Raw genomic sequence first — 26,662 nt, forward strand, 5'->3', positions numbered from 1 at the left:
TCCCCTATTACTAAGACTCTTTTGCCTGCTATGGTACCCTTTTTCTCCTACTGGGTTGTCTCGACCAGCCTTGATATGATGGTGTGTACCGGGTCTTATTGTAGCATATTATGCCATGTTTTTTGATGTCCCTGGGAGGCCTGCTCTTTTCTTAGGGGAGACAGAGTGGGCATGGATCTGGGGAAGATAGGAGAGATGTGGGGAAAAGAATGAGAGAGGGGAGGGAAGGGAAACTCTGGACTGGTTGCAATATATGAAATAATAATAATAATAATAATAATAATAATAATAATAATAATAATAAACTTTTAAAAAAGCAAGTGCACATCAAAAAATATGAAACCTCAAAACAATTAAAATATCTTCAAATAATTTTAATCAATGAACTGAAAGGCAATTGTAACTTAAATACCAAAGGAAAAAAAGTTGGAGAACAGAAAGTAGAAAAACCTCACATGTTCATAGATTTGAAGGATCAGTATTATAAAAATGGACACCTTCCCTGTGCTAGTTGGTTTTTGTCAACTGTACACAAACCTAAACACATCTGGGAATGTTAACCAGGAAATACATCTGTAACATTGTCCTATAAGAAAGTCTGTGTGGTGTTGTCTTGATTAATGATTGAGGTGTGTTGTGGTTTGAATAGGAATGTCTTTAAAGCACAGGGACAAATAGCCAAACGAATGGGAACACATGAACTGTGAACCAATGGCTGAGGGGTCCCCAACTGGATCAGGCCCTCTGAGTGGGTGAGACAGTTGATTGGCTTGATCTGTTTGGGAGGCATCCAGGCAGTGGGACCAGGTCCTGTGCTCATTGCATGAGTTGGTTGTTTGAAACCTGGGGCCTATGCAGGGTCGCTTGGCTCGGTCTGGGAGGAGGGGACTGGACCTGCCTGGACTGAGTCTATCAGGCTGATCTCAGTCCGCGGGGGAGGCTTTGCCCTGGAGGAGGTGGGAATGGGGGGGTGGGCTTGGGGGGAAGGTGAGGGGGCGGGAGGGGGGGAGAACAAGGGAATCCATGGCTGATATGTAGAACTGAATTGTATTGCAAAATAAAAAGAAAAAAAAATGTCCTGGTGGCAGTAGTGCATGCCTTTAATCTCAACACTTGGGAGGCAGAGCCAGGCCAATGGATCTCTGTGAGTTTGAGGCCAGCCTGGTCTACAGAGCGAGATCCAGGACAGGCACCAAAACTACACAGAGAAACCCTGTCTCGAAAAACAAAACAACAACAACAAAAAACTCCCACATTCATATATTTGAATGCTCAGTCCCAAGTGGGTGGAACTTTTTCACAAGTGTGGCCTTGTTTGAGAAGATACGTTATGGGGAGTAGGCTTTGAAATTTTAGAAGCCCAAATATCATTCCCAGTTCTTCCTTTCTCTTTCTCTCTCTCTCTTTCTGTCTCCTACTTGCAGATAAGAAGTATTCTCTTAGCTACTACTCCAGTATCATATGCCCTACCTGCTGCCATGCTCCCCATCATGATGGTCATGGACCACCCCCTTTGTACTATGATCCCCAATAATCTCTTCCTTTTATAAGTTGCCTTGGTCATGGAATCTCTTCACAGAAATAGAAAAGTAACTAAGATAGTATGTGAAGGTCCAGTTCATTATTGTTGGTGCCACCCCTGGACATGTGGTCCTGGATTGTATAATAAACCAGGCTGAGCAAGCAATGAGCAAGCAAGCCAGTAAGCAGCATTTCTCCATGGCTTTAGCTTCCATTCCTGCCTCCAGCTTCCTGCTTGAGTTCCTGCCCTGACTTTTCTCCGTAAGGGATTATGACCTAAAATTTGTAAGGTGAAATAAACCCTCTCCTCCCCAAGTTGCTTTTGGTCAATGTGTTTTATGATATAGCAATAGAAACACTAAAATATTACCAAAAGCAATACATAAGTTTAAATCAATTCCCATAAAACCTATAGAACTTTCAACATAGTCCTTCATGGAGATTGAAAAAATGATCTCAGACTTCACATGGAAACAACAAAACAGTATAACAACAACAAAAAAAACTTGAGAAAAAATTACCAACAAAGATATCACCATTCCTGATTTCAAATAATAGTAGAGAATCATAATATTAAAAGCAGTACCATACAGGCATAAAAACAGTCATATTGATCAACAGAAAGGAATAAGCTCAAATTTCTATCCCCAACTGAGTTTTAACAAAGAGGCCCAAAATACACCCTGGAGAAAAGAAAGTATCTTCAATAAATGCTGCTAGTCAGACTGTAAAGCCACATTCAGAAGAGTAAAACTAGATAATCATCTCTCACTATCCACAAATATCAACTCCAAGGAGATCAAGGACCTCAGTCTAAGATGTCTTTGAAAGTAGGGAAAACACATCACCTAATAAGCACAGTTAAGGACTTTCAGAATAGGACCTAGAACTATAGGTATTAAGAACAATTGCCAAATGGGACTTCATTAAACTAAAAGACTTCTGTACAGCAAGAGATACCATCATTTGAATGAAGAGCATGGAAAAAAACCTTTACATGCTACATATCTAATAGATAATTAATATCGAGAAAATATAAAGAATTTAAAAAGAAAACTAATACCCTACAATGCCTCCCCAAACAAACAAACAAAAAAGCCCATTGCCAATACTGAGTTATCTATTTTTGAGTTGTCAGTGGAGTCCCAAAGACCGTGACCAAACATTACAGAACTTGATGGTAAGACCCAATTGTTAAGACACCGATTATTTCAGGCGTAGGATATGGAGAAATCAAGCTGGTGTCAACCTGGAGGCTTCATCCCTATTGGCTAACTGCCATAGTGCTGGAAGGAGCCATGCATACTATTGAGGGAAAACATAATCAACAACCTTATCTAGTTCTGAACTTAATATGCTCCAGTAATGACAAGCCTGGAAAGATATAACACCTAAAGTAGTAGTGTCATGAGTGTTATGAGAATAACCAATCACTTTCTGGTTGGATTAAAAAGCCTACTCCACAAGATGAAACCCATGACTGGTGAAGTTAACTGGGCCAAAAGCCTGTGACTGGTTAGGTCATAGGCCAGAACCTAGTACTATTGTTCTGAAAAAATGGACATAATAGTATACTGAGCTCCTGAGTTTGCAGCTTTATACCCATAGAAAAATATATCTCTCAACCCTTACCATAGAAGCTTTTCATTGCAGTAGATGGTGATTGAAACTGGTCAACATGTTCCAGTAGTCTCACACCCATGCACATGCAGGAAGTACTAAATGGACTCAAGGGTTATTAAATGAAAAAGAGATAGCACATGAAGTTGGGAAGGAAAAAAGAGAGAGGTGTGGATTGAATCTAAACATTATATATGTAAGGATGTTAAATGAAATATTTCAGAAATTAAAAAAAAACAATTGGGATTATATTTTTTCAAGAGTTGTGGCAAGCAACCCCAAAAAGCATGCTTTTCATCCACTGTTTACATGACATAACAGTGAAATGCGAATGTGACATCTCACTTCTTCCATATGTTCCTGCAATATGGCACTTTTTTCCTCTGAGAGTAAAAGTAGTTGGAAAAACTTTCACCAGAAGTGGAATCTTGCAAATGGAAAGTCACCAAAGGCCATAGATGACCAGAACACAAGTTTAAATTTGTGGAAATGTCACTTAATCCATGCGCAAGTTTCCTGCAGATGAAAATAGCAGGTGTATCTAACCTCACAGATGAGCAATGGAGAACATGAGAAAAATCAAGATGCTACATCATGTGTCATGGTTGTATTCCTTTTTAAATCCTCTGCACTGATCTTTTCAATTTAAATTAAACTAACCTCCTTTTAACTTTAAGATTTCAAAGTATTTAATAGAAAGTATATAATAAGCACAAACAACTCTGCATCCACAATGAAATCACCGAGTCATTCTGGAAAAATTACTTGCAAACTCTTCCAGGGTTTACTTTGGAATTATTCCTAAGTAGCTTTTCAGGGCAACATGTCAAATTTAATGGTTTTATTCCCAGTATGCAATATCCATTAATTGAAAGAGTAGTTTATCCATCTTATTAATACTTAAGTGTGCACAGGGAACTGTATAACACTGAAACACAATTCAATGTGAGCAGCCAACAGCAATATAGCAAAGCAAAAGAGGCCTGCCTGTTCAATTCCAAGGATGGAGGAACAGAAAGGGAGAAAAGAGTTGAGTTTCCTTTTTATAATAAGCTATACTAGTCTCAATGCTTCTTGTCCAATACATCAGTATTAGATGAGAAAATACTAGGATTGTTCATAATCATAATTATAGATTTTAGGTTATTTTAAGATACAAAGATAAGTGGAACCAAGAGTTGGTTTTTTGAAAAGATAAATAAGACTGACGAGCTCCCAGATTAATTAGTCAAAAGAAAGAGAGAGAAGATTCATTTTAATAAAATAGAAATAAAAGGGAAGCATTACAACAGATACCAACAAAATTTAGAAAATCATAAGGACATACTTTTTTAAAATTTCGATTTCCATGTTCTATGATTCAGTGTGTTAAGGGTAGGGAAGAGGATGTGCATGTGGGAAGGAGTTAAGGAGAAGACAAACATAATAAGAAGACATTGTGTGCAATTCACAAAAAATAACAAAAATGAGAAAAAGAAAAGAAAACCTCTTTCACTTATTGCTAACCAAAATTACTCAAGTGTTTGTACTTGGTAATTAGAAAAAAATAGAAAATTATCTTGCAAAATTATCACACTTATTGTGTTGAGTTAAAAGGTAAAAGGTGAATCATACATACTTCCTTAAGAGAAGGTTATTGTGAAAGAAGATAAGAAAATCCAAAATCAAAAGGAAAGAGAAGGGGAGGGACAGAAAGGGAGAGTATACTTCTGAGAATAAAAAAAAAAGCATTATTGGTACCAGAATATTTGCTGGGCTCACACAAAGGAAAGGATGGCTTAGAAGAAAGCATATATAAAATAAAGTTTGTGAACTGCTTAGAAAGTCTTTGAGAGAGGATGGGAATAAACATCCATTTTCATAGAAGGGGAGATTCTCATATTTGTAATGTATTTAACAATTTTAATGGGGATCATACTTTTCAAAAACAGAACAGAAAAATGAGTGTCTATATATCAATGGAACTGACACATGATCATTGCCATTATTAACAATATTTTTCTTTTGCACCTGTGGTATACATAAGTTTTCATTTTAATTTTGAGATTTTTTAATGTAATTACAATTTTTGTCTTCGTTTTCCTCCTTCCAAGATCTCCCATATACTCCTTCTCACTCTCATGACATTTTAAACCTTTTAAATTCATGACCTTGTTTTCATTAATGGTTATTATATCTATATATGTATGTGTATACACATGTATATCCCCAAAAATAGCCTTCTCAGGCTATATAGTGATACTTGCATGTATGCTTTCAAGGCTGATAATTTGATATTGGTGTGCTCTTCCATGCAATTTTGATTACTTTCAAGATGCATGAAGACTCTTCCAATCTAGTGTACTTCTGGAGAGAAATTCAAAGTTCCAGAAAGAAACGTTCAAAGAGTATTCAAAGAGTAGACTTGTGAAGTAGAATTCTAGATAGGTATGTTGTTAACTTTTTATCAGTACATTTTTCTTCAACATAGTCTCCTATATAAATTATGGCAAGAGACTTAAATTTTTTAATGACAAATATGGACACACACACACACACACACACATCTATCCAGTTTAATTTTATATCATATGTCAAATATATATATATATATATATATATATATATATATATATATATATTTATGTATGAGAAAACCAAAGTGTCTAAGTACAACATAACATTTCTGACTGCAAACCTGTAGTGCATTTTTGAAGCATATTTATACAACAATATTTGTGTGTTTAAATATTTTATTGCTTTCTGTCTCACTGTTTTGTATAAACAAGATGGAATCGCTGAAACAAGGAGTATAGATCTCGCAAACATAATATAGTTGAGACAAAGATGAAACTCACTCTGTGTGCCAAAGACGGTAAATCAACAAGATATGCTCTGGGCTGACACCAGTCAAGTGTTTGTTCAGTAGCGAATAAGATTATAGCGCACAGGAACATATTTGAAATTTGAGAAATAAATCATTGAAATTTGAATGAAAAGAAAAAATACAAATGAGGACATTTTAGTTCTTCATGCCTAGATTCACTGTTCCCTAACTTTAGACAACACAGTTTGTTGTCTAGACTCTACATGTCAACTTTGATATACAGTATCAAGAATGTGCTGTGAATAAAAGTATAGTTTCTCTGTATAGCTGGTATAAGACCAAAATAACATGTTCCATAATCACAAATAATTCCTGACTGCTGAAATAATTTTAAACTATTAATTTTTCATGAACTGTAAATTCACACATCAACTTTTATGTATGTGTATACAAAAATGGACTTGGGTCCACCTATTCCAATTTTATAGCAAGAATATGTTATAGGTTATGGCTGGTGGACATGATAACAGTCTCAACAATGAAGAGGAAAGCCTCAGAATCCTGATTTTTTTTCCATAACCCATTATTACTGTCTATGATTATAGCCATTTTTTAATGAATTCTCTTATCTAAGGAAATTCTATATGTTCCCATCCCCTACACTTAATGTTACAAAAGTAAAAGTGTAGTTCCTAGATTTAAGAAATATTTTCATTTCTATGTACACTCAGCTTTTAGCAACATGAAAGACACCCACTAAATATTCAGTATGTTTCTGAACCTACTTTGGTTTTTAATATCAAATCTATATAACATCTTATTCCATAATTCATTGATCCACTTACTTATTGAGCACTTATCAAGCACTTATTCCATACTATTTTATTAGCCAAAAAGAAAGATTAGTTTCAATATAATTTATTACCTTCAGTACTTGGTCTATCCAGAAGGAAATATTATATTTATAACCCTTATTTCCTATAATATTAGAAAGAGCAAATAATGTGAATAAAGGTAAGAAATAGACCTCTGCCAAGAAGTTTCACTGTGAAGTCCCTAGAACAATGGCCTGTGGATAAAGAGCAGAACTTTTTAAAAGATAGACAGGTAAGGGATGCTTCTTTTATGAAAGCCTCTATGAAACCAGAACTTTAGAGACATTCTCTGATCAGCATCAGGAAATCTTTAAAAATCTATATTTTTTATATCCAGGGATGAAATAAGGGAACATTATAATAGCAAGAGACAAGGGAAGCATGGATCCATGGAAGGCAGTGAAGCTGAGAAAACGTATTTTCTGATCAATGATGCCTGAGAATTATGCTATTTGAGGAAGGCTAGAAAAAGGAAAGGGAGAAGGCCCGTGAACTCGGCAGTCTAGGAAAATGAAAGATTTCCTTTAAAAGGAGAATCTCTCATTTAAAACAATATTTTTTCCAAAGAAGCGCAGCATGCACATTAAAAAAAAAGTACAGATATGAAATACTTGGAGGTTTCTGTTTAAGACTTGAGTCCAGATATAGCAGAACAAACAGAAAAAGAAGACTAATGGGGATTCCCTGCAACCAACATACTTTCTGGCATGTTCATGGCTAGAACTCATACTTCCTAAATGGGCTCCAAAGATATAAAGCAGAAATTTGGTTTAAAGAAATTATGTATTGGTAAGGTCCCTGGGTAACCAGATTGGTTGACTCATGCAAAGCCAACCTAGATAAATGAAATTTCAGCCAACATCATGTAAGAATCTGCATCAATATATCTATCACTCTGTTTGTCTGGATGTCTTTTGATCAAGTGAGTAGGCTATATTAAACAAATAAACTAAACAGGGTTCATAGGGGCTCATTGATACTGAAGCCAAAATTGCAGAGCCTGCATGGATCTGCAGTAGGTCCTCTGCATATATGTTGTGGTTGTGTAGCTTGGTGTTTTTCTGGGGCTCCTAACAGTGAGAGTGGGGGTGCTCTCTGACTCTTTTGCCTCCTCTTAGGATCCTTTCCCTGCTACTGAGTTACTTCTTCCAGCATAGATATGAGAGTTTGTGCCTAGTCTTAATGTATCTTATTATACCATGTTAGGTTGATATACTTGGGAAGACTGTACATTTCGGAAGTGAAATGGAGGAGGAGGAGCTCTGGGCAGATGGTAGGTGGGGGATGGTACTGGGAGGAGTGGAGGGAGGGGAAACTGTCATGTTATTTTGTATGAGAGAAGAATTAAAAAAAGAAATAGTTGGCAAGAATATAAAGAACTAAAATTTAAATAAAAGGAAATTATCATAGAAGTATATGAGAGATATATAAAAGGAGGAGTTTATGTATTTAGAAAGTAAAGACAATAGGCAAGGTACTAAGTTGAAAAAGAAAGTTGGTGAGACTTTTTCTGGTTTGATGAAAAACAAGCTAATCTCTAATCCTAACATACCTCAGTTAGAATAAATGCAGGTTAATTTGTAATTAGATCTGTAATAATAATAATACAAAATACCCAGTTCTGGCTAATGTAAGAAAAATATCTTAAGGGAGAGGCTTATAAACAACAAGATATATTTTTGAGGATGATAAGATGAAGGTCATGGCTGATGGGCTCCTGTTTCTTGGTTCATAGCCAGTGGCTTCTAGCTGTTTTCTCATATGGTAGAAATGGGCAAGGGAGCTCTAGGCCCCCATTCACACAGGCACTAATTATATCAGGAAGGCTGCATTCTCACTGTATTATCAAATGTCTCACCTTCTAATGCCATCATGTTGGGGTTAGACTTTCAGACACAACTATAGGTTTGGATCAGATCATCAGACAATGGAGACCAACCAAAGGGAAAAGACCACCCCAAATAAGAATATGACACTCTGAGTTAATGTGTTGATACTAACCTTACAAACTGTTATAAAACAGTGTCTCCAAGTAATTCTAGGAAAATAAGTAACTGTGTCTGCTTAGAATTCCAGAACCAAAATATCACTTTTAAGAATGAAAATGAAATTTTAACATCTACTTATTGTGTGGAAGTCTGAAAAGGTAATCTTTTTCACTATTATTTTTTAAGACAGGACAAGCACCTAAATATGGTTAAACAGGAGAAAATTTTAACTTCATAGAGAAATGTCACACAAAAGACTCTGAAGCTCTGCGACCAGAATGCTGTCCAAGCTGGTAAGAAGGATTCAACTAATTAAATTATAGAAAAAGCAAAGTGGGAGCAGAGTAAGAACATAGAACCTCTGGAGACTACAGAGGAAGGAGAGTCTGGAGTCTGCGTTGGTCCATGAGCTATTCACAATTTTTTTTTTTTTTTTTTTTTTGGTTTTTTTCGAGACAGGGTTTCTCTGTGTAGCTTTGCGCCTTTCCTGGATCTCACGCTGTAGACCAGGCTGGCCTCGAACTCACAGAGATCCGCCTGCCTCTGCCTCCCGAGTGCTGGGATTAAAGGCGTGCGCCACCACCGCCCGGTGCTATTCACAATTTTTACTGGGTGTTCTAGCATAAATACTGGGGAAAGAGTTTTTTTTATGATAATTCAGGAAAGGACAGAAGAGTAATCAGTGTTCCAGTGGGAACAATGCAGAAAGCATAGAATTCCTTCCCAAATCCTTATCTCCTAGCTTTTCCCATGGGACAAATGACTTTGAGCTATTGGAAAAGGGCAGTAGACCCCTTCATTTGTAGGTATACATAGAAACATCCATCACAGCTGTGTAGAAGAAAATGTTCAACCACTAGAAATCAGAAGGACTGTGTCAGAATATTAGAGCTCAGTTATTGGGTGGGGTGAAGCAAGATATACCCAGATTCAAATGTGTAGAAACTGTCAAGGAGACTGAAGGAGAGAAACAAAGTATACCTGTCACTATCCACTACCACCATCAACAAGCAACAACAGCTTACTACTAAGAAAGTTTCAAAAAAAAACTGCAGAGAAACTGATAAGTGAGGCACATGAAAAAAAAACACAAAACTGAGGAACAAGACATTGAAAAAATTCTCCACCATCAATCTCCTTCCTTAATCAAAATGTAACTGAGTAATTAGAAGCCTGTGGTTCACTGAGGTCAATCACATCCCCTACACTAGCTTCTGCCTAGACGGATTTAACTACTATAATATAGACCAACAGAAACAAAGGTTTGACTGTTTGCAGGAACACTTTTTCCTTATTCTTTACTGTTTTATGTTGCAAAAGTACAAACAGGAATGTACAATGCATACAAAGAAAAATGATATAATATCAAGATACACAACCATCAATAGAAACAGAAACTGCTATGGTTATTATCATTTAAAAAAATTACAGTGAATTCATTAAGAAATTTAGCAGGAAAATAAATATTATGCATGATCACATGAGTAACTTAAGCAAAGAAAACCTAAGAAAGATTGCAAATGAAAATATTACAAGTGTGCCTTTCGTGGACTTGTAGGCAGATTTGACCACACTGAGAAAATAGCCAGCGAACTTGGATATGTGTTAATAGAAAGTATCCAAATGAGAGAGTACAGTGTAAGACAGATACCTGAAGAATTAAGGTTGAAATAACGATTTTTATGTACAAATGAAACAGTTTAATTAAATAGAGATTCATAGATTCTTAAAAAGTTTAATGAATTTGGAAAATGATAGGAAGGTCTGAAATAGAAATATTGGTAAGTATTGTTTCTCTGATATAAACTCATTCTCCTTTGTTCTATAATAATGTGTGTGAGTTTGTAAATATTTCTCCACTGCCAACTGGTATGCTGTTAAGCTTTGTCAATAGGTGATCCACAAGGGATATGAGAGAAAGAATTATTTCTCATCTTTGTTCTTCTTTCAATGTTTCTATTGGGTTTAGTGTTCTGTACGAAGCACTGTGAGAGCTTTTTCCTCAGTACTTGGCTCTTACAAAAGGCTCCTCTAAATCCTAGTCCCTGTAGCATGAGATGTCTAGAGCAAGACACTAATCCTAAATAATTAATGCTGAAGTTAGGGGAGATTGTTCTATAGATCAAGCCAATAAAATAAAAATCAGAGCACACAAAAGGCCTGAGCTTTATTGGCATAGATCTCAATTTGGCTTTTTTCCCTTTCATATATATATATACACACACACATACACTAGATACCTGAGAAGAAATTAAGCATTTAAATTAGAAGCAAGAATTTCTTTTTTCTGCCATATATATGTATATATATACATATATATTCAATCTTCTTCCATTACAAGAAAAACTTATATTATAAACCGTCACCAGAGCCAGAGGAATATGCTTTTCCATGTCTCTTATTTCATGCTGTTGAAACAATATCCAGTTACAAGTCTAGCTCACAGACATTCAAAACAGGAATGATACCTTCTGAAATTATGGGGAAATTTCTTCACTGGTGAGTTTCTCAATATATATAAATTCAATCTCCTTTTCTCTCACAATGTAAATATGACTCTTTAATCTCAAAAGTAACTGGCATTCCACTTACATGCTATCCAGATTTTCCCTTTGCATCTTCTTGGTTTATTTCTATAAAAGCATTAGTGAAGTTAGACTTCTCCTTGAACCAAGAGACCATCCTAGTTCACAGATTTTTGCCTCGAATGAGAGAAGTCTTTGCAGCCTGCAGATCAAGTCTGAATTATGCTGCCTTAGCATCAAGTAGAAGGAAAACAGCTGGTTATTCTTATATGACTACATTGTGAGAAATATAAGACATGAAATTTGCAACCTGTGATTTGATCTTTTAACCTTTTTACAAGAAATAGAGTTTGAGAAATACTAACATTATAAATCTATCCTTTCCTCTCAGATTGGTGTTTATATTGAAATGTCTCATGGTGTTCACGATACAAATTTCCCCAAATTTTTCCACCATTGAGGAATGTGGAATTCAATGGTCAGTTCCTCTTGTACTGTGGGGCTCCATGCAATGCCCTCTCAATGTATTTCAGTGTACTTTCCTTCTAAGCTCTCTGTGAATTCTAGATACTTTGATTCCCTCTTAGCTCTCTGGCCCTATGCTCTCAGTTTTTATGGCATTTCTTCTTATTTCACCTGCAACTGCTTGAATACTCAGTCTCTACTTCAAGACTGGGCTTCCTTTCTCTAGATATCTGGGCTTCCTTTCTCTAGATATCTACTCTTTCTCTAGTGAGACATTATTAATAACGTTGTGTGAAGTTCATATGTTCACAATTGGCAAATTCCTATATCTAATCCAGACCACTCCCTTAAAATTTAAGAAGTGCCTCTCCTATCATCAAGCACTATTCTTTTGCTGTTTCTTCTATAATGGTACCTCAAAATCAGTGACTGCAAACCTGTCTTACTTTTTCCTAACACACTTGTCTCTTCAGTTTTGTGACACAAGTGTCTCCAATATTCAGTAGTTCAGTCCACAAACTTGGTGCAAAGTTTTGGTTTGTTTTCCAAATCTTGTAACAAATCTATTTCTATTATCCCTATCCATAAAATATATTTATTTCAGTCTATATCCAATGTTATACTAGAAGGCTGTATTCTGATACTCATTTGTCATGAACCCAAATGCTACCAAAGAATAATAAATCAATGACTGAAAAACATATTCTAAATTTGTTAATTAAGTCTGATCTGTGAATCAAGGTCAATGACGTAGCTGCTGGAAGACAAATCATGAAATGGTAGAATGAAAGAAAAGGGGATGAAAGATGAGAAAACATCATCTTGAGCATAAGAAAAATGGCTTACCATCTTATTTTTTTATGTTAACCCACAATAGAAATGAAGTTGCAGATATTCATTTATCTGTATTGAGGCTATGGGCTGATAAGCATACTAGAAGTTGAAAATATTCTAAGTTGGAAATTCAGTTTATGTACTTACCCTGTTGTTGTATGACAATAACCCTGTGATAGTGTGAAAAAATTTCTACTAATCTAATAAACTGATGACAGAGCAAAATAAGTATACCACTAACATTCAACTTGGTGTATGTCTTAGGGTTTCTATTGCTGCCATAAAGCACAATGACCAAAAGTCAAGTTTAGGAGGAAAAGCTTTTTGTTTGTTTATTTATTTTTATTCTTTTCTCATACAATATATCCTGACTGCAGCCTCCCTTCCCTCCACTCTTCCCAACTCTCCACACATACCTCCCCTCTCCCCCAGATACATTGCTCCTCCATTTCCCTTCAGAAAAAAAAGTAGGCTTCGCAGTGATATCAATTGAACATAGGACAACAAGAGGAAAGGGTTCATTTACCTTACATTTCCATAGTGTAGTTCATCACTAAGGAAAGTTAAGATAGTAACTCAAGCAGGGCAGGAATCTGGAGCCAGGAGCTGATGCAGAGGCCATGGAAGAGTGCTGCTTACTGGCTTGCCCATCATCACTTGCTTAGCCTGCTTTCCTATAGGAACCTTGGAACACCAGCCCAAGGATGGTACCACTCACAATGGGTTGAGCCCTCTCATATCAATCATTAGTTAAGAAAATGCCCTACAGACTTACCTACAGTCTGATCTTATGGAGGCATTTTCTTAATTGGGGTTCCCTCCTCTCAGATGACTTTAGCTTGCGTCAAGTTGACATGAAACTGTTCAGCACAGTATATCAGTGGGTTTTATTGGGTTTAGTTACAGGAGTATGGGTGAGAGTGAGAGGTTATTTCCAGGTGTAGAAATGATTCAAAAAACTGTTGTATCACCAAAATCCCACTTAAGCATTGGTGACAGCTCGTGGAGGGGCCTAGTGAATCTGATCAGTTTCAAGGACTTCCTGAAGCCATTGAGTTTACTTCTTCTTTTTTTTTTTTTTTTTTTTTTTTTTTGGTGAGGGGGCGCATGGAGAGAAGGTTTCTCTGTGTAGTTTTGGTACTTGTCCTAGAACTCACTCTGTAGACCAGGCTGGCCTCAAACTCACAGAGATCAGCCTGGCTCTGCCTCCTGAGTGCTGGGATTAAAGGCGTGTGCCACCACCGCCCAGCAAGTTTACTTCTTGAGTTTAAAGAGCATCTCTACTGAATGAGATGTATTACCTCCCCTTATAAGATCACCTCCCTTTTAACATCTTGTATCTTAACAAGTTTCTATCCATGATAGAAGTTTTTAAATTTCCACACAGTATGTACAGAACATCAGATTAGCAACATTGCACCCTGGAAAGCACTGAATGTTTATCCTATAACCACATGGTTGACTTGGAGCTGCAGCAATCTATTGCTGCCCAGAGTAATGAGAGAATGTTGTAGAATAGACCTGTAGCCTGGGAAAAGTTTCAGCCTTCAAATTAAGTTTTCTACAAATGTATACCATGTCCGAAAAATAGTGAATCGGAAATTTGTAAATTGAATTATCTCATGTCATTAACTGTTTACATACTAACATTGGAAGCTGAAATTCTCAAATTAAATCAATGTAAAAGTGGGCTCTTAGGAGCCCACTACCTGTGATGGGACACCTCATGCAGCCTTGAGGCAGGGGAAACGGCTTGGACTTGCCTCTACTGGATGTGCCTCCCGATGTGAGGCCTTGCCTTCTTGTTGGGGGGAGTGGGGGGGGTGGGTTGGGAGGGGAAGGCTGGGGGGCACTGGAGAAGGGAAGAGGGGGATCATTGGCTGGTGTGTAAAATGAATGAAAAAATTTTCTTAATAAAAAAATAATGAATTTTACATACTAGTAATTTTAGAAACACAGTCTCTCTTCCATATTCTTTGGGGTTCTGAAAAATGTATGTGTTGGGAGTCTGTGAAGATCAAAATAGACAAAATGCAAAATACTCAATTTTCTACTCAGTATTCACCAAGACCTTAAAATCCAGGCTGTCAATACCTTGACAAACTCCTAGAACTGATGTGACAGATATAAAGAAAACAATGAATGGAATTGTAGAATGCATGTAGTGCAGTATTTCAAGGCCTTAATAAATGAAGACTTTATTCATCCAAGAAAACAGACATCTCTTATATGTTCGCTTGTTTGATTATGAAAGCATTGTCATAATTGATCAGTAAAATTTTATTGAGCCCATGTGTTACATATGAAAAAATACATCCCAGAAAGAAAACATAACAAGTATGATCATGTGACTAATTTTTGTCAATTTAATTTATTGTGGCCATGACTATGTTATTGTATGACTAAGATTTGATAAGTTTTGGTTTTAGTGGAACTCAGAGATGATTGTAAAAGGATACACTACAGAATGTTGTTTCTGAATCCTGTAGAGTCATTTTGTTTCAATCTCATGAATTAGAATTTTTCAAAGTATTCACTGGGAACTTTAATATTAAGACAAAGATGAATCTGGCTGTGTGCAATGACATGAATATGTAATCCTGGCACTCAAAAGCCTAAAGCAAGAGAACCAGAAGCTTGTAGTTGAGAGCACAAATGAACTCAATGGTATTTTTGAGATTTTGCTGTTGTCATATGGCCTTGTTAGGGCATTTTTTACCTTATTGGTCTTTAGCTTGTATATTATGGTTTCTGATTTGTGTGTGTGTGTGTGTGTGTGTGTGTGTGTGTGTGTGTGTGTGTGTGTTTCTAGTGCTTATATTTTTGTTTGTTTGTTTTGCTTTATTATGGTTTGTTAGTTTTATTTGCCTGTTTATTTTCTAAGGAGAGAAAAAAAGTAGTGGAGTTGGAAAGGTAGAAAGGTTGGGAAGATCTGGGAAGATGAAGGAAAGGAACCCTGGTCAGAATATATTTTTATTAATTATTTTTAAATAAATAATTAAACTTAAATTAAATAATTTTAATTATTAATTAAAAATAGAACAGCTGGAGGTCAGGGACTAAAGAGATTGCTCAGTTGTTAAGAGTGCTAGCTTTTCCTACAGAAGGCTCAGATTTAAATCCCAGTTCTCACATGGAGGCTCACAACCATCTGCAATTCAATCCCAGGGAATAGGACACATTCTTCTAGCCTCTAAGGGTACCAGGCATGCATGTAGTACACATACATGCATTCATACACATAAATAAAATCTCAAGCAAAATCTCTGAGGCTAGTCTGAGGTCACAGTAAGGCACGGTTTTATGTAGATGAACAGTCTTATTAAATAAGTAACACAGAGCCAATTGCAGAGTTAAAAGCCCAAGAGGTCCGAGCACTAGCTAAGAGCTAAAAACCCTTTCTTACCCTTCACTGCCGCTGCTGTCCTTCCCCTCAGCAAAGAGGCCTACTTCCTGTGTGTCTGTCCTTTTATTGACTTTCTGTTCTGCCTTCTCATTGGTTGTAAACCCAGCCACATGACCTCCTTGTCACTGCCTGTCTATACAGACCTCCAGGTCTTCTAAGGTTGGTATTAAGATTAAAGGCATGTGTCTCCATGCTGGCTGTATCCTTGAACACACAGAGATCTGCCTAGATCTGCCTCCCAAGTGCTGAGATTAAAGGCATGCGCCACCACCACCTAGCTTCTGCTATGGCTTGCTGTTAGCTCTGACCTCCAGGCAACTTTATTTATTAACATACAAATAAAATCACATTTCAGTACAAATAAAATATCACCATATTTTTAAAAAAAGCAAAGAAAAAGAATGTTTGGGCAAGCAGTATGGAATTATGCATTATTTTTACCCTTTCCACGGGGAAAGGACAATGATTCAATATTGGAGCTCTTTTCAGTGTTGGAAAGATTGAGCAGGCTATACCTACTTACACAAAGAAAAAAGGATTAGAGAATTTCCTATTCAATTTTGGAAATTACAAACATTCTCCTGATTTTTGAGGAAGTAATGTTTTGATTTAATTCTTTCTCTACTTACTAAACAAATATTGCATTTTTTAGAAAAGTATACATTAAAGAGTAGTGGAAGCTAGATGAGACTGGAAGACTTATTGCAATGTTTATACTTCATTTATAGTTTAGATCACTCACTTATACTAAGAGGCAATTAGATCACATAATCAGCAGCATTTCAAATTGGCACTGAGGGGTATCAGTTGACAGACAATTCTTCCAGGACCCACAGGGACTCTTATTGACTCACTTTGAGGTCAAAGATATATTACTTGGTTCTCTATCTGTTCCCATAACTTCAAGTCCTGCTGAGACTCATGAGACCTCTGACCCAGGGTGGAATCAGAGATCTGTGACCCAATTTTTCATCCCCAAACTTGTGTTACACCCCTGCAGGGACCAGCAAGGACTCTGACTGACTCACTATAAGGTCACAGATAAATAATGTGACCTTCTTTCATATTCTCTCACTTTTCTCTACATTCAATAAGACCACTGGGGACTCTGACTAACCCAGTGTGAGGACACAGAAAGGCCAGTCAGATTTCTACTCTGAAGCCCACCTTCAGACTACTGCCAACATTTGTTGAAACTCTGACTGACCCAATCCTTCCTAGAACTCTGGGGACTCTTATTGACACAGGTTGAGGTCAAGAACCCACGATTTGTGACACTTCCCCTTAATGTATCTCTAGGTTCATGCTGAAACTATAATAATTCTGAAAGACTGTATGCAAAGTCAGACCAACAGTCCAACTTATTAACCTGTCATATACCTGTAGGCTCTCATTGGGACCTACAGGGACTCCGGCTAACTCTGTATGAAGCTAAAAACCACAATCCACTACTTCAGAACTCACTCCCAGTTAATTCACACCACAGTGTTCATGTCTCCAGGTCATCAGTCATGGAAAATTTTACTTTACATGCCCTTTAATTCTGTGGGTCCTTTTCCAGAGGTCAGAGATAATGCCATTACCCAAGGGGGAATCAACTCAACTTACCTAAATCCACTTAACATGAAGGAACACCAAGAACAGATTCCAGTAACTCACTCAACCCAGCTCTGTTAGAGAAGTTCAACTGAAGAAGTAGCTCTGGGTGTATAAATTTCAACAACAAAAGCAAAAACTCCATAAACAGTAAGAACAAACAAGTTTAATATGCCTTCTCCCAAAATTACCAACCACATATCAGTTTCTTAATAAGAGACACTTACATGAAATTACAAATAAAGAGTTTAAACGAACAATTATAAATATGCTGACAGAATTCAAAGAGGACAAGAACAAGCTCCTAAAATGAATTCCAAGAGAATATGAACAAACAACAGAATGAAATAAATATTAGAATAGAATTGATTAAAGTTGTAGAAATACTTAAGAATCCAGTCTCTCCAGACTTGCTCTTAGTCCTGATGTACCCTGCTTGTAGGAGCCCCTTTTACCATACCAGCTACATTTCCTTGGAAAATTTTCTCTTCAGGAGATCCTCTATCACAATCCTTTTCAAGCTGTGGGTTGTAACCCCTTTTGCCAAACCTTTATCTCCAAAAATATTTACATTATGATTCATAAGAGTAGCAAAATTATAGTTATGAGGTAGCAATGAAAATAATTTTGTGATTGGGAGTCACCACAAACATGAAGAATTGTATTAAAGGGTTGTAGTGTTCGGAAGGTTGAGAACCACTGATCTAGAACTTTTCCCCTGCTCCTCTCAGCCTTTCCTCCTTGCCTACCTCCATTTTTTTGTGTGTTACATGCAAAACCAAAACTACACTCTCTACCAGAGCCCTCACAGTCATCACATTAGGTTTCATAGTAAGCAACAGCAACAACGATGGAACTTATGGCCCATCCAACAAAGACAAAATCAGATATCTACACTCCAAAATGTCATAACTCTAGATGCCTAAATCACAGTACAAAAACACAGACATGAAGAACCAGTATAATAGGCCTCCTCCAGAAACCAGCAGCCCTTTTGTAATGGGACCTGAAAAATTAAGTTTAGCACAAGCAGAAGACAAAGACTCAAAGTAGAAATTATGAGTATGTTCAAGGACTTTAAACCAATATGAATAAATGCCTTAATAAAGACAGTAAAAAACACAAACAGTTGAATGAAATAATGAAAAAAATTCAAGAGAAAAATAGAATAAGAAAATCTAAACTGAAATAAAATTGGAAATTAGTTCTGACGATGTCAACTCCAGTACTCACACTCAGATTATAAGACATGGAAAGAATTCAGAATCTCAGCATTGAATATGAGATAGAAAGAATAAATATCTCACTTTAAGTAACATGTTAAATCTGAAAAAAAAATCCAGGCACAAAATATCAAGGAAATCTAGGACACTCTGAAATTACCAAACTTATAATTAATAAGTATAGAGGAAGGAGAAGAAACCCAGGTTACAGGTGTAGAAAATGCTTTTAACAAGTTCATAGAAGAAAATTTCTGTAGTCCAAACAAGGACTAAGATACAATAATAATTTTTGTACCTACTAAGGTACAAAAAACATTCAAAACACCAAATACTTAGGACAAGAAAAGAAATCCATGAGGACCATTAATAAATGGACAGAACAAGTAAAGTGTATTAAAAGCTGCAAGAGAATAAAACAGAGTTACATGCAAAAGCAGGCCCAATGGAACAACAGCTGCCTTATCAATAGATACTTCAAAAGCCAGAAGCCCTAGACAGATGTTCTAAAAATACCAAGAGACCACAAGTGCCATCCCAGACTACTATATCCACAAAAACTGTCTGTCACACTCCAAAGAAAGGAAAAAACCTTCCATGATAAATCCAAATTTAAATAATTTCTCTCTACCAATCCAAATCTACAGAAGGCACTAAATGAAAATTTTCAATCTGAAGAAAAGGAATTAACAACAGATCAGTAAATCAAAAGGGGGTGTCTACACCATAACAACAAAAATAACAAGAATCAATAAATAGTGCTCATTAATAACTATAAATATTAATGGTCTCAATTTCCCTATAAAAAGACACTAACAAATAGATTGAATTAGAAAACAGGATCCATCTTTCTGCTGCATCTAAGAAACACACCTTACCATCAAGGATAGATATCACCTTGGGTTAAAAAAGATGGGAAAAGCCGGGCGGTGGTGGCGCACACCTTTAATCCCAGCACTTGGGAGGCAGAGCCAGGCGGATCTCTGTGAGTTCGAGGCCAGCCTGGGCTACCAAGTGAGTTCCAGGAAAAGGCGCAAAGCTACACAGAGAAACCCTGTCTCGAAAAACCAAAAAAAAAAAAAAAAAAAAAAAAAAAAAAAGATGGGAAAAAGTATTTCAAGCAAGTAGGTGCAAGAAGCAAATAGGTTTAGCTATTTTAATACTAGTGAAAGATGCTAAATACTCCTTTTAAAAAAATCCACTAAGAGAATATTGCAATTCTAGATATTTATGCACCAAACTCAAGGGCATCCAAGTTCATAAATGAAATACTGTTACAGCTAGACTCATGAATTGACCCTCAAAGAGTACCATACCCTTATCAATAGACAAGTCATTTAGACAAAACCTAAACAGAGAAATTTCAGAGTTAAATAATGTCTGATATTACCACCACACAAAACCTAGCAAAAAAATGTATGAACATAGATAGAAAAACATCTCAATAAAATACATGCAAACTAAATTCAAGAAGACATCAAAATATTATTTATCATGATCAAGTTAATATCATCCCATAGATGCAAGACAGGGATGGTTCAACAAACATAAATCAATAACCATAACCCACCACATAAACAGATATAATCATCTTATTAGTTGCAGGAAAGATCTTTGATGAAATCCAACATCCCATCATGATTAAAGTCTTAGCGAGATCATGGATACAAAGACATATTTCAACATAATAAAGACAGTTTACAGGAAGCCCACAGCCAATGTCAAACTAAATGGAGAAAAACACAAAGCATTTCCACTAAAATCAGGAAGAAAACAAGGTTAACCACTCTCTCCATACCTTTTCAATAAAGGATTTGAAGTCTTGGCTAGATTAAAAAGACTACTGAAATAGATGAAAGAGATTCAGATGGGAAAGGAAGAAGTCATCTTAAAGTAAAGATATTATTTTATACATAAAAGACCCTAAAAACTCTACCAGGACACTCCAACACCTAGTAAACACTCTTAGTAAAGCAGCAGGACACAAAAATAACACAAAAAGTCCTATTCATAAATGACAAACAGAAACAGAGAATGAAATCAAGAAAACTTTACTTTTCACAGTCTCAAAAAAAGTCAACTCTAAGCAAGTAAAAGACTTGTATAATAAAAACTTCAAAACATTGAAGAAGTCACTGAAAGATTAAAAAAAAAAACCCTCCCATTCATTAGTAGGAAGAATTAATACTGTGAAAATGTCCATCCTATCAAAAGCAATCTGCAGATTTAGTACAATCCTCATCCAAATTCCTTCATAATTCTTCACAGAAATTGAGAAAACAATCTTCAAATTCATGTGGAAACACACACACACACACACACACACACACACACACACACACACACACACCCAAAAAAAAAAAAAACAACAAAAAGTAGAGAATGATTAGAACAATCTTGGATTAAAAAAAACTCTTATAGATGTTACCATTTTAGGTGGCAAGGTTTTGTTTTGTTTTCTCCAGAGATATGATAAAACAAAACAAAACAAAAACCAACATGGTATTGTGATCAAAACAGTCACATTGATAAATGGAATTGAATTGAAGATATAAGAGAAAGTCCACACACCTGCAGAAATCTGACTTTTGACACCAGAACCAAAAATACACACCAGAGTAATGACAACATTTTCATAAATGATGCTAGTCAAGCACAATGGCTGCATGTAAAAGAATTCAAATTAATCCATATTTTCAACCTGTATAAAACTCAAATCCAAATGGATCAAGAGACTCAATATAAAACCAGATACCCAGAATCTGATAGAAGAAAATGTGGGAAATAGTCTTGAACTCATTGACACAGGAAAGAGCTTTTTGAATAATACACCAATAACACTGGCACTAAGAACAGCAATTAGTAAGTAGGACCTGAAAAGCTTCTGTATGGCAAAGGACACCAACAGTGTCCCTGTGGAGGCTCCCAAACATCATAACCTTTTGCCAAGGGTATTGGTTACTCAACACAACCTCATGAAAAGACCTGTTGCTGAAGATAACATTTACATTTATCATTGAAAACAGAAAATTTGAGGTGGTTCTTAGCCAAAAGCTTCACTGACTAGCACTCACGATACTGAAGGTACTCTGCATGCTACTGGAGGGGAAAGAAAATGATCAATAGCACCCAGCTGGAAACCCTGAAATCTACAACAGAGACCTACCTGCAAGATATACTAGTGCGCCGGGCGGTGGATCTCTGTGAGTTCGAGGCCAGCCTGGGCTACCAAGTGAGTCCCAGGAAAGGCACAAAGCTACACAGAGAAACCCTGTCTCAAAAAACCAAAAAAAAAAAAAAAAAAAAAAAAAAAAAAGATATACTAGTGCAATAGTGGCACACGTATTGAGGCAGTAACCAACCACTTTTTAAAAAAAAATTATTTAAGGCCCACTTTATGAAATGGAACCCCTACATGATAAAGCTAAAGTGGGCAAGACCTGAAATTAGATATATCCTAGACCTAAGGAAAACCTGCTTCTATTATTTTGCTAAAGGAACAAAGCATTAAAATGAATCTTAATGACATACTACTATACCCAGAAGTCAGTGCATCAATTAACCCACATCAAAGAAGCTGCTTTCTTACAGTAGATAGAAATTAACACAGAGACCAACAATAGGACTAATGCATACATATACTCACAGAAACCAGGGCAGCATGTGCAAGGCATGATGAGGTCCCTGCTCTGAGAAGGGAATACAGACATCATACCTCACTCTTAACCAAGAAGCTATGTGCAATTGAAACATGCTAGCAAAGGGAAACTAAGTTTTCTTCAATATAGTCGCTCTGGGATTATCAACCACATGCCAGAGCAGGGCCCATTCTCCTGAGTAGCTTCCCAACACAAAATGAACTCCATGGTATTTTTGTAAACATTTTGTTTTGTTTTGCTTTCCTGGGAAATTTTTTCTCTTATTTGTCTTTTGCTTGTTTGCTTTGAGGGTTCTTTTTTGTGTTTATTTCTTGTTTTTGTTTCCTTTTTGTTTTGATTTTATTTTGTTTATCAAAAAGAAAGAAAGAAAAAAAACTAAAGTTTGATAGGTACTTAAAGAGATGAGAAGGATCTGGAAGGTCTTATTGAAGGGGAAAACATGATCAAAATATATAGTATACATTTTTTCTCAAGAAAAAATAAGAAATACTTAAGAAAAAACGAACTTAAATAAATATGGAAATTAAAAATTCAACAAGTTATTTAAAAATCCAGTGTTTGCCTTACAATAGAATTTATCTTTTGAGGACAGATTATTGGGGCTTGGAAACCAAAAAGAGGAATTAGGTTATTCAGTCAATGAAAAGAATACTTTTTTATTTGTAAGAACAGAATATATATGATCTTTGTGAAACTGTAAAATGCCCACATGTCTGAATTGTGGATACTGAAGAAGAGAAATAATTCTACATCAAAAGCATAGAAAAATGTTTCCAATAAGGAATCATAGAAGAAAATATCTCACATCCAGGGAAAGAAAAGTCCATCCAGGTATACAGAACACCAGATAGATGTGAGTAGAATGGAAATTCTTCATGTCATATTATAGGCAAAATACTGTATATGCAGTATAAAGTAAGTATACTGAAAGCTGTAAGAGAAGGCCAAAACCACATATGAAGGCAGGCCCATCAGATAATAGCAGAGTTTTCAATGTAAACATTAAAAGACAAAAGGGACTGGAAAGATGCATTTCAAGTTCTGAAATACCAAAGATGCCAAGCTGGAATAGTATACTCAACAAAAGTATATATCACTATTGGAGGAGAAAGTAAAACTTTCGAGATAAAACAGTCTTAAAATATTTTATGAGCACTGAGTTCTACATAAATATTGTCAGAAATGTTCTAGACTGAAGAAAAAGATAAGCACACCCAAGAGGCTGCAGGAAAAAACTAAGCAGTACTAGGTCTGTTATTAAGTAAAAGAGAACTAAGCAAACACTAAACATTACAAATTCTCCAATCAAATCACTACGACACTAGCACATTGGATCTGAAAATGGAATGGCTTTTTTTGCTGCCTCCAAGGAATGCACATGACCATCTTTTCAGTGGCTACAGCAATGAGAGAAGAGAAACTATTAAAGGGATACAAATAGGAAAGGAAGAAGTCAAATTATCCTCATTAATAAATGTTATAACCCTGTGCATATGAGATTCTAATAATTCACCAGAAAACACAAAGAGTTAATAAACACTTTCAGCAAAGTGGAAAGATACAAAATTAACACACAAAAATCATTAGTCTTTTATGTCAATGATAAACAAACTGAGAAAGAATCAGAGAAACTTTAAAATTCCCAAAACATTTTAAATATTACCTAGGAAGTGAATGAAGTCCTTTACAAGGAAAATGTTTGACACCAAAGAAAAGAACCAAGGAAGACACTAGAAGACAGCGAGGACTCCCCCCCATGAATTAGAAGAATCAATACTATGAAAGTACTCATCCTTCTGAAAGCACTCCATGGATGCAAAATCCCAATAGTATTCACAGAAATAAAAATAATATCTTGAAATTTATATGAAACCACAAAAGAACCCCAAAGCCAAAGGAATCCTGAACAAAAAGAGCACTGTGTGATGTGTTACCATACCTGAGCTAAAGTTGCACTAGAGCCATCTTAGTCAGGGTTACTATTGCTATGATAAAACACCAAGACCAAGAACAACTTGGGGAGGAAAGGGTTAATTTCAGTCACACTTCCATGTAATAGTTCATCAGTAAGAGCAATGAGGGGCAGGCACTCAAGCAGGGCAGGAACCTGGAGGCAGGAGCTGATGTAGAGGCGATGGAAGAGTGATGCTTACTGGCTTGCTCCTCATGACTTGCTCAGCCTGCTTTCTTATAGAATCCAGGACCATCAGATCAGGAATGGCACCACCCACAATGGGTTGGGTACTTCTCAATCAATCACTAATTAAGAAAATTCCTTACAGGCTTGCCTAGAGTCTGATCTTGTGGAGACATTTTCTTAATTGAGACTCTCTCCTCTCAGAAAACGCTTGTATCAAGTTGATATAAAATCATCATAGCCATCATAACAAAAATAGTGTACTAGTACAAAAATGGATATGTAGGTCAACAGAATAGAAAAGAGGATGCAGAGATAAGTCCATTCTGCTTCAGTTACCTAATCTTTTTTAACTAAGTTATCTAAATTATTTATTTACTGGAGAGAAATTTCAACAAGTGGTGCTAAGAAAACTGAATAACTATCTATAGAAGAATGGAGCTATATTATCATCTCTCAACCTGTGTAAATTCAACTCTAAGTGGCACAGGCACTTCATTGTAAGACATGAAGAATTGAAACTGAGGAAAAAGTGCCCATTCAATGTATAGGCATAAGTAAATACTATCTAAGTAGAACCCCCATTTGGTCAGGAAACAGAAAAATAATAAAAACAAAACAAAAAAATGGCATTTCATTGTGGGTCTTTTGTTGTTGTTTTTGTTTGTTTGTTTTTACTTTTGTTTTTTCAGTTTTTTAGAGACAGAGTTTCTCTGGGTAGCTTTGAAGCCTGTCCTGGAACTCACTCTATAGACCAGGCTAGCCTCGAACTCGTAGAGATCCACCTGCCCCTGTCTCCCAAGTGCTGGGATGAAAGGCATGTGCCAACACTGCCCGGTTTTTGAGGGATATTTTGATCACACTCTGACATTCCTGAGACTTACCAATACAGTTAAGCCCTGAATCACAGGGCAGAGCCAGCAACTAATTGACCATAGTATGACCAGAATTGGCCATAGAGAAGTCAGCAATTTGGATAGAGAAGATACACAGGAAGGAAAGGGTGGGGACTTTAGTTTGGCACTTCCTTTTAGTTCTGGCCCAAAAGCAAGATCAGCTAGTTGCAACTCAACCTCTCTGAACTAGCAGATCTTCACCCCAGCCTTTGATTCCCAAGTCTTATTGATAAACAGAACAATAGAGACTTAATTTAAACCTACATATCATGGCTGCAGCAGAACTAGGGCTGTGTAACCCAAAGTCCCACCAGACCATGCCTTAGTGGCTGGCGGGGTACTGACTGTGGGACCATGGGGCTGCAGACAATAATTAAAATATCAGTAGATTCATGTGCAGTTGCTAAGCCAAGAGAAAAACATCATCACTTAGTGAAATTAATAAACTTCTGTGAAATAAAGTTAACTCTTCACTGAGTAAAGAGACAGCCTATTAAATGGTGGAAAACATTACCATCAATATATTGACAGTATTCACTGTGCTGGAAGGTTCTATGCAGGCTGCTCAGGGAGAAATGGAATCAACCATCTTTCCCAACTGTGGCCTTTCAATTTATAATGGTGACCTTCAAGTCAAGATGTTCTCACGAATACAATAGTGGCTGGAAAGATTTGGGGTTAACCAACCACCTTCCAATTAGACTTGAAGCCAGCTCCAAGGAAAGGAACACATGCCTTTGCTTGGAATATTATAGGGATTCCAAATGAATATTGTAAACCTGGTCCATAGCCTATAGCTGGAGTGGTCCCAGGCCCTTGGGGAGAATATAATATTGGTGCTTTTGTAAATAGACATGTAGCCAAACATTTGTGTTTATACACAGAGACTATTTTTCCTCTTAGCCTAGATCAGTAGGCAGGGCAGGATACTGATGGTCCCCTCTAAGCTAAACAAAGGAGAATAGATACAGGGTACTTGTTTTATTAAAAAAAAAAGAAAAAGAAAAAAGAGGATATAGAAAAGGGTAGATTCTTGAATCTACTCTGAAAAGAAAAAAGGGAAGATACAGAAACGATAAAATAAATGGTAGATTTTTGAATCTACTCAGAAAAG

The sequence above is a fragment of the Peromyscus californicus genome, unplaced genomic scaffold (assembly GCF_007827085.1).
Source record: "Peromyscus californicus insignis strain IS unplaced genomic scaffold, ASM782708v3 Scaffold_17__1_contigs__length_78620276, whole genome shotgun sequence".
Lineage (NCBI taxonomy): Eukaryota > Metazoa > Chordata > Mammalia > Rodentia > Cricetidae > Peromyscus > Peromyscus californicus.